This window comes from Octopus bimaculoides, chromosome 1 (genome assembly GCF_001194135.2).
Source record: "Octopus bimaculoides isolate UCB-OBI-ISO-001 chromosome 1, ASM119413v2, whole genome shotgun sequence".
In the NCBI taxonomy this organism is placed as follows: Eukaryota; Metazoa; Mollusca; class Cephalopoda; order Octopoda; family Octopodidae; genus Octopus; species Octopus bimaculoides.
The window spans coordinates 154,503,096-154,511,168 of NC_068981.1; the positions used below are offsets into that span (position 1 = coordinate 154,503,096).

Consider the following 8,073-nt stretch of genomic DNA (forward strand, 5'->3'; position numbering starts at 1 on the left):
ATGATGATGATGATGGGATGATGGATGCTATATATATGATATATATATATATATATATATATATATATATACACACACACACATGCATACATATATCTTTTATCTTTTATTTGTTTCAGTTATTAGACTGTGGCCATGCTGGGGCACCACCATGAAGAGTTTTTAGTCAAATGAATCAACCCCATTTCCTTTTTTAAAGCCTGGCACTGGAGCAATATGTTCAATGAACTTACTGGAAATAGATTCTCTTAATTGTTCATATGGCCCATTAGACGTGGTTGATAGCTTTTGTTACCTAGGAGATATAATTCATAGAAAGTATAGAAGCCAGAGTAAGAAAGAGCTGGGAAAAGTTCAGAGAACTATTGTCATTGCTGGCAACAAAGGTCTCTTGTCTCAAAATGAAGGGCAGATTGTATGATCCTTGTATTAGGACTGCAATGTTGTATGGTAGTGAGACATGAGCTTTGAATGCAGAAGACCAGCAGAGACTAGAAAGAAATGAACCTAGCATGTTCCAATGGCTAAGTAATGTTAGTGTCCATGAATTCTTGAGTAAATAATGAATCAAGGGAAAAATGAATGTAAAGAATTGAGTGTGATGTACAAGAGATGGGGATGCATTGGAATAGGCATGTAATGTGTATGGAGAATGACTTCTGAATAAGGAAATTACAAGCATTTCAAGTTAGTGAGACTTTCAGTAAAGGAAAACCAAAGAAGACACGAAAGTCTTGAGCTGAAGCTATTGCATCTTATGAAGGAGATGATATAGGACCATACTGTTTCATAGTGATACTTTTGCCCTGTAGCTTGTGAATGCATTACACACATTTTTTTGTACAGTAGTAGCTTAGCTGTTGTTTATTAAACAGCTTGTGGAATTTATGGCCATTTGTTTTCTGGGTAGAAAGAGAAATCGCTTTGCAATACAGCTTTTTTTCACATCAATGTTTGTGGTCAGTTATGCTATATAATATTTCTTTCCTTAATGTTTTTAGTGTGGTTGCTCGATGGTGTTGGTATGTGTTCTTTTCATGCTCTAGCATTGTACATCTCTGTCAAAGAGTTCATCAGGGAATAATACATGCATTCTATTCCTGATGCTTATTGATATGCGTTTGTTAGCATTCAGTGGTTGGTTGGACTGCATATAGCTGTACACCGATTGCTGTTTGGTTTCAAGAAGGGCTTACATAATTCCAAGAAGTTACACGGTGTATTAAGAAATATTTGTACCAAGCTACCTCCTAGCAGAGCACTATGTATGTACAGAATCAATTATACATGCATGGAATCATCATTATCATCATCATCATTTAATGTCCGCCTTCCATGCTGGCATGGGTTGGACGATTTGAGCTGGCCAGGCAGAAGACTGCACCAGACTTCTGTGTCTGTTTTGGCAAGGTTTTTAAGGCTGGATGCCCTTTCTAACACCAATCACCCAGTAGAGTGACTGAGTGCTTTTTATGTGGCACAAGCTCAAGTGAGGTCAGTTTTGGCATGGTTTTTACAGCTGGATGTCATTCAAAATGCCTTCGAAACTTCATATCCATTATTTGTAATATTACCACAAAAGAAGATTTTTCAAAAAGGTTTCATTAAAGGGCAGTCAGTTGGAGAAAAAAAACAAAAAAACAAAGCCCTTAACCTTTGCCATTTAGTGAAAGAACAACTATCCTTTATAAATTCAATAACTGTATCATGCACATCCCTTCCCTTGTTGACACTTGCACATGAAGTCTTTCAGACTAAAGCAAAAAATTACTGTATTAGTAATAATTGTATTTCTACGTGTTTTGCGTCTTTATTTGATAATTCATAATACACTTTACATAAAGTAGTGACCATTATGTACACACACACACTAATATCTACATGTGTGTGTATGAAGATACATAGTCTAGTTGTTAGGGAGTTTGGCTCATGCCTATAATACCATGGGCTCAATTCCTGGACCAGGTAGTGCAAGGCTCTTCATTTTACATTGCTCCTGTGTACATGGCTGAAACTGAGTACTAGCACAGTTCTCTCAATGTGATATATAATGTGACAAGGCAGGACATTTGAATTACAGGCAAAATCCAACCAATGAGCTTCCAAACAATTTCCGTCAATTTTACTCACAAAACTTGGATCAGCCTGAGGCTTTAGTAAAAGAAACTTGCTCAAGATGCCAGTCAATGAGATCGTGCTAAGAATTTTGTTACTGTGAAGTCAACTTCTTAACCTGTGGTCCATAAGTGGTATTTGAATTCAGAATCTAAAGGGCCTAGAGGTCTAATAAAATTTAATCATGTCCAGAATTGTCACCATAACCACCATTCCTTTCCTACATACCTCCACTTAACTGTTGGTTGACTGGTATTTCAAGAGTTATCTACTCTTGTCTTTTTTTAATATTAAAGTTCATTTTCAAAAGTGCTCATTTTGTTTATAACTTCAGTTAACTCTTAACATCCTGTACAACATGAATCCTCTTGACAGCACATCTATTTCTCCGTCCTTTATTGCCTGAAACTACTTGAATAAAAATATTCTAGCTTATATTTGTTTTAAAGGAAGATAAGAACTCTCTGATTTTAAGGAAGGACACTTTAATCCTTTTCTCTATCATATATTTACATTCTATAATGTTTGCTATTAAAATTGATATCTTGCGAAATATTTTCAATTTATTTTCACACACACACACACACACACACACAAACTTGCATTTATACCTGAGTATACATGTAAGTTCATAAAGGGAATAATTCAGTTTACAAACGCTCATAATATAAAGCTACAAAAAAGATCTAGCAAAACTCCTTTCTTTTTGTTGGTGATATCCCTGTAGGTTACTAGATGCATTTGATTTATTACTAAAATCTCTTTTTATTGTCTTTCTGAGTATATCTGCTTTTAGTTATTGTTATGGAATAGATTAACAATCACAGATGCACAAAATTATTTTTAACACAAATGACATTTTACATTACAAAAATGTAAAGTAAGTTATTCTATCAATAATGCCAATTTTAACAATAATATGACCACAAGTAAATACATTATCAGCAGTTGAATAAGCAATACATATTTTCTCTTCAATCATTACAGGAATGATCTTTTGACAAAGGAAATTTTCTACAAGATGTTAAGAGTTAACTAAAAATTTTATTCAGCTCACCAGCTTGTACTTAACTACATAGTCTTCATACAGAAGGCAACCATGGAATATTTTCCAGTATAATATCTTTAATTTGCTTAATCAGTGAATATTTTTCACACAGAATACTATATATATATATATGTATTAGTTATTCTTAGGTCATGGTAGTTTTATGTCAACTATCCTTCAATGAGGTGGTCTAATAAGATGTTAATTTATACAGAGTTGCCAAAAATTGGACTCTCCTTCCACCAGAAGATATAATTTTTGGTCATTTTAAATTTGAGAGTTCTCTCTCTTGCTCCTTTTCACAAAATTTTTCATAAATGCTAATTTCATCTTTTTATCACAGCATCCACAAACCAGACGTGACATTTTTTACCTCCAATAACAGAAAACAGTCACCATATTTTTACTCTGCCTGTCATCTCTGAAGAGCACATGGTTACTTAACCATGCTGTTGTCTAATATCTGTTAACAACTTGAAATCCAATCCTTTGATAGCTTCACTGGTGTGCACAGCTGTATGTGGGTGTGCATTGTTGTGCAACAATAACATTGCTTTGACCTTAGCATTTGGTGTCAATTGCTGGATTAGTTTGTTGGACAGCATTTGACAGTAGCCTACACTGGTGACTGTAAATCCCTTTTCCAGGTAATGTTCCAGTATAGGACCTTTTGCATCCCCAAAATGGCTAGCATCACATTTTCTGCAGAAGTTTGAGTCTTGAATTTCTTTTTCACCAGTGATTCAGGGTGTTTCCACTTCATACTCTACTTTAAAAAAAAATTTTTTATCTGTGATGGACTGGCGTCCCGTCCAGCTGGGGGCGAACACATACGCCATAGAAACCGGGAAACCGGGCCCATGAGCCTGGTTAGGCTTGAAAAGGGCGCATAAATAAATAGAATTCTACTTTTTGAATTATGGTTCACTTTTGACTATTCTCTTCAAAAAAGCATTGATTTCATCATTGTAGAAGTTGAGTAAGCATTGACAGATCTCCTCACAATTGCGCTTATGCTCTTTGATAATCTCTCTTGATACCTATCTTGCACAGACTTTATGGAAGCCAAGCTTGTCATAGATGATTTTGTCTAGAAACTCATAACAAATCTACAGAGAACATGCCATCTCATCAATGATCACCTATTGGTTTGCCAGGACCATCTCTCAAGTTTGTTGAATCTTCATGCCAGTGGTGGAGGTTGTTGAGCATCCTGCTCTCCCTTTGTGCTTCATGCATGTCTCGCCATACATACTTCTACATGGTAGAGTGCTGTCCCTATATTGTAGTGAAAGCTTGTGTTGAATTTCAGCTCCTGATACTCCTTCAGACTGGAGAAATCAGATCACTGATCTCTGTTCTTCCTTGGTGCAGACTGCTAGCAGAACAGCCGTGTGTACTCTGCAATACAAGGCAGAAAACTGGAGTGATCAAAGTAAATTCTTGGTTATGTAACCACCAGAGTACCCCCTTTTAGCATGTGAATGCTGAAGGCAGTTTGACCAACCAAAAGAAAATCTTGGCAAAAGTGCAGATAACTTTTGACTTCCCCTAGTATTTCTCCATTGCAAGACATGATTTTGTAGAGTACTGGAAATGAATGACACTGCTTGTAGGCAGTGACAATCATTTTACACTATCATGCAATGTCAAGGCAATGAGACACAAACATACACTCACTCACACACATATATATCATCATCATCATCAGATTTTAATGTCCATTTTCCATGCTGGCATGGGTTGGATGGTATGACCAGAGCTGGAAAGCTGGAGAGCTGCACCAGTCTAGATCTAGTCTGATTTCGCTTGGTTTTTAAGGCTGGATGCCCTTCCTAATGCCAACCACTTTACAGTGTGTACTGGGTGCTTTTAACATGCTTTTACGTAACATTGGCACGAGTGTTTTTATGTGGCACTGGCACAGGACCCCAGTCTCTTTACCAGGGGGAGCAACTTTAACACTTCTGCCTTGGGGGACAGGTCTTCCTCAGTACAGCAAGATTCCAGGTATCTCACCCTTTGTCATCTTGTTTGAAAGGTTCAGTATCCTGAGATCATCCTTCAGTACTTTGTTCCATGTCTTCCTGGGTCTCCCTCTTCCATGAGTTCCATTCACTTTGAGAGATTGGCACTTCTTTATGGACTGTCAGCATCCATCTGCATCACATGACCAAACCAGCCTAACTTCTCTCAATACACTAGTACTCTGTTGCACATGTATGCTTACACTACACATGCAGCAGAGTATATTAGTCTCATTCCTCTCAAGCCTTTGCATGTCCTCTGCATGCAGGGCCCATGTCTCACTACCATGTAGAATTGATGTCCATATACATGCAATCATACAGTCTTCCTTTCACTCAGAGAGAGAAACCTTTCGTAATCAACAAAGGTAACAGTTCTCTGAATTTCCTCCATCCTGTTCTTATTCTGGCTAATACACTCTCAGTACATTGACTAAGATGCAGTGAAATCAAATCAATGACCGGGTTGCAATTCATGGTATGAAAATTTTGACACCTAACAATAAATGTTCAAATGAACTTAACAGTCTTTAAGTGTTTTTGAACAGCTAGAATGCATCTTCCACACAGCAATCATTTTAGTTTCAACACACGGTCACAGATCAAGTAACTTGCCAGGCAAGTACAACTTCAATATATCATCATCATCCTCATTTAATATCCGTTTTCCATGCTGGCATGGGTTGGACGGTTTGACTGAGGTCTGGAAAGCCAGAGGCTACACCAGACTCCAATCTGATTGGGCAATGTTTCTACAGCTGGATGCCCTTCCTAACGCCAACTACTCTGAGAGTGTAGTAGGTGCTTTTTATGTGTCACTGGCATAGGAGCCAGTCAAGCGGCCCTGGCACCCATCATGTTTGGATAGTGCCTTTTATGTGCCACTGGCATGAGAGCCAGTCAGGCGAACCTGGCATCGACAACGTTTGGATGGTGCTTTTTATGTGCCACCGGCAAGGGAGCCAGTCAGTGGGCACTGGCATCAACCATGTTTGGATGGTGTATTTTATGTTCTACCTGCACAGGAACCCATCAGGGAGCACTCGCCACAGCTACGATTTTGGTTTTACTTGACTCAACAGGTCTTCTCAAGCATATCATATCGCCTGACACTTCAAGAGTACTTTTAAATGGGCTGGACATGCAAGACTGGCATCAGCCATGGCTATGATCTCACTTTAGTTGCTGGGTGTTCTCAATCACAGGATATCTCCAAAGGTCTCAGTCTCCTGTCATTGCCTCTGTGAGGCCCAATGTTTGAAGGTCATGCTTCACTACTTCATCCCATGTCTTCCTGGGTCCACCTCTTCCACAGGTTCCTTCCACAGTTAGGGTGTGGCATTTACTCACACAGCTGTCTTCATCCATATGTAACACATGACTATAGCAACAAAGTTGTCTCTTTTGCACACCACATTTGATATTTCTTATATCCAACTTTTCTCTCAGGGTGCTCACACTCTGTCATGATCCAGCGGATCATACTAGTTTCATTTCTTTCAAGTCTATGCATGTAGCATGGCAGTTCGCATGAATGCATCATACAGTCTACCTTTCATCCTGTGCGAGAGGCCCTTAGTTGCCAGCAGAGGTAGGAGCTTCCTGCACTTTGCTCAGGCTATTCGTATTCTAGCCAATACACTTTCAAAGTATCCACCCCAAAAACAGACTTGGTCGCTTAGGTAGTAGAAACTATCAACTACTTCTAGTTTTTCATATATATATATAATTAATAGTAATAGAAACAGTATTAATACCAAAAGGCAAACTTTGTCTCCAACTTAATGCAGAAGTTGTGTGAAAACAAGATACTGCATTATTTACCTTGACAGGACCTCACATATGGACTCATGGTGCATAAAATGTGTGTATGTGTGTGTGTGTGTGTGTATATATATACACACACATACATACCTATATATATATACACACACATGCACATATATATACATATATATATACATACATGTAGGAAGGGCATCCATCCTTAGAAACCATGCCAAAATAGACATAGAACCAGAATAGCTCCCATCAAACTATCAAACCCATGCCAGCATGGAAATGAATGTTAAACAATGATGATGATGATGATGATATATATATATATATATACACACACACACACACACACACATATATATATATATACACATACATATATGCACATATATAATTTGCACTCCATCAGTTATGATGACAAGGGTTCCACTAGATCTGATCAACAAAACAGCCTGCTTGTGAAATTAATGTGCAAGTAGTTGAGCACTTTATAGACACACATATCCTAAATGTAATTCTCAGGAAAATTCAGTGTGATACAGAATGTGACAAGGCTGGTCCTTTGAAATACAGGTAATACTCATTTTTGTCAGCTGAGTAGACTGGAGCAATGTGAAATAAAGTGCCTTGCTCAAGGACACATCACGACACCAGGAATTGAACTCCTGACCTTATGATCATGAGCCAAACACCCTGATCACTAAGCCATGCACCTTCACAATATACATACATATATACACATACATAATATATACATGGTTCTGGGTTCAGTCCCACTGCGTGGCACCTTGGGCAAGTGTCTTCTACTATAGGCTTGGGCTGACCAAAGCCTTGTGAGTGGACTCGGTAAATGGAAACTAAAAGAAGCCCATCGTATATATGTGTGTGTGTGTGTGTGTGTGTGTGTTTGACCCCCAAACAATCGCTTGACAACCAATGCTGGTGTGTTTACATCCCTGTAAATTAGCAGTTCGGCAAAAAAACCCAAAAAAACGATAGAATAAGTACTAGGCTTACAAAGAATGAGTCCTGGGGTCGATTTGTTTGACTAAAGGCGGTGCTCCAGCATGGCCACAGTCAAATGACTGAAACAAGTAAAAGAAT

The 8,073-nt window shown here is 38.3% G+C and overlaps 1 protein-coding gene across 6 annotated transcripts in view; it reads right to left on the bottom strand.

Annotated features, from left to right (window-relative positions):
- The window catches only part of LOC106868434 (inversin), a 385,976-nt gene that overhangs the window by 44,974 nt on the left and 332,929 nt on the right, over positions 1–8,073 (bottom strand). The gene's annotated exons all lie outside the window — the stretch shown is intronic.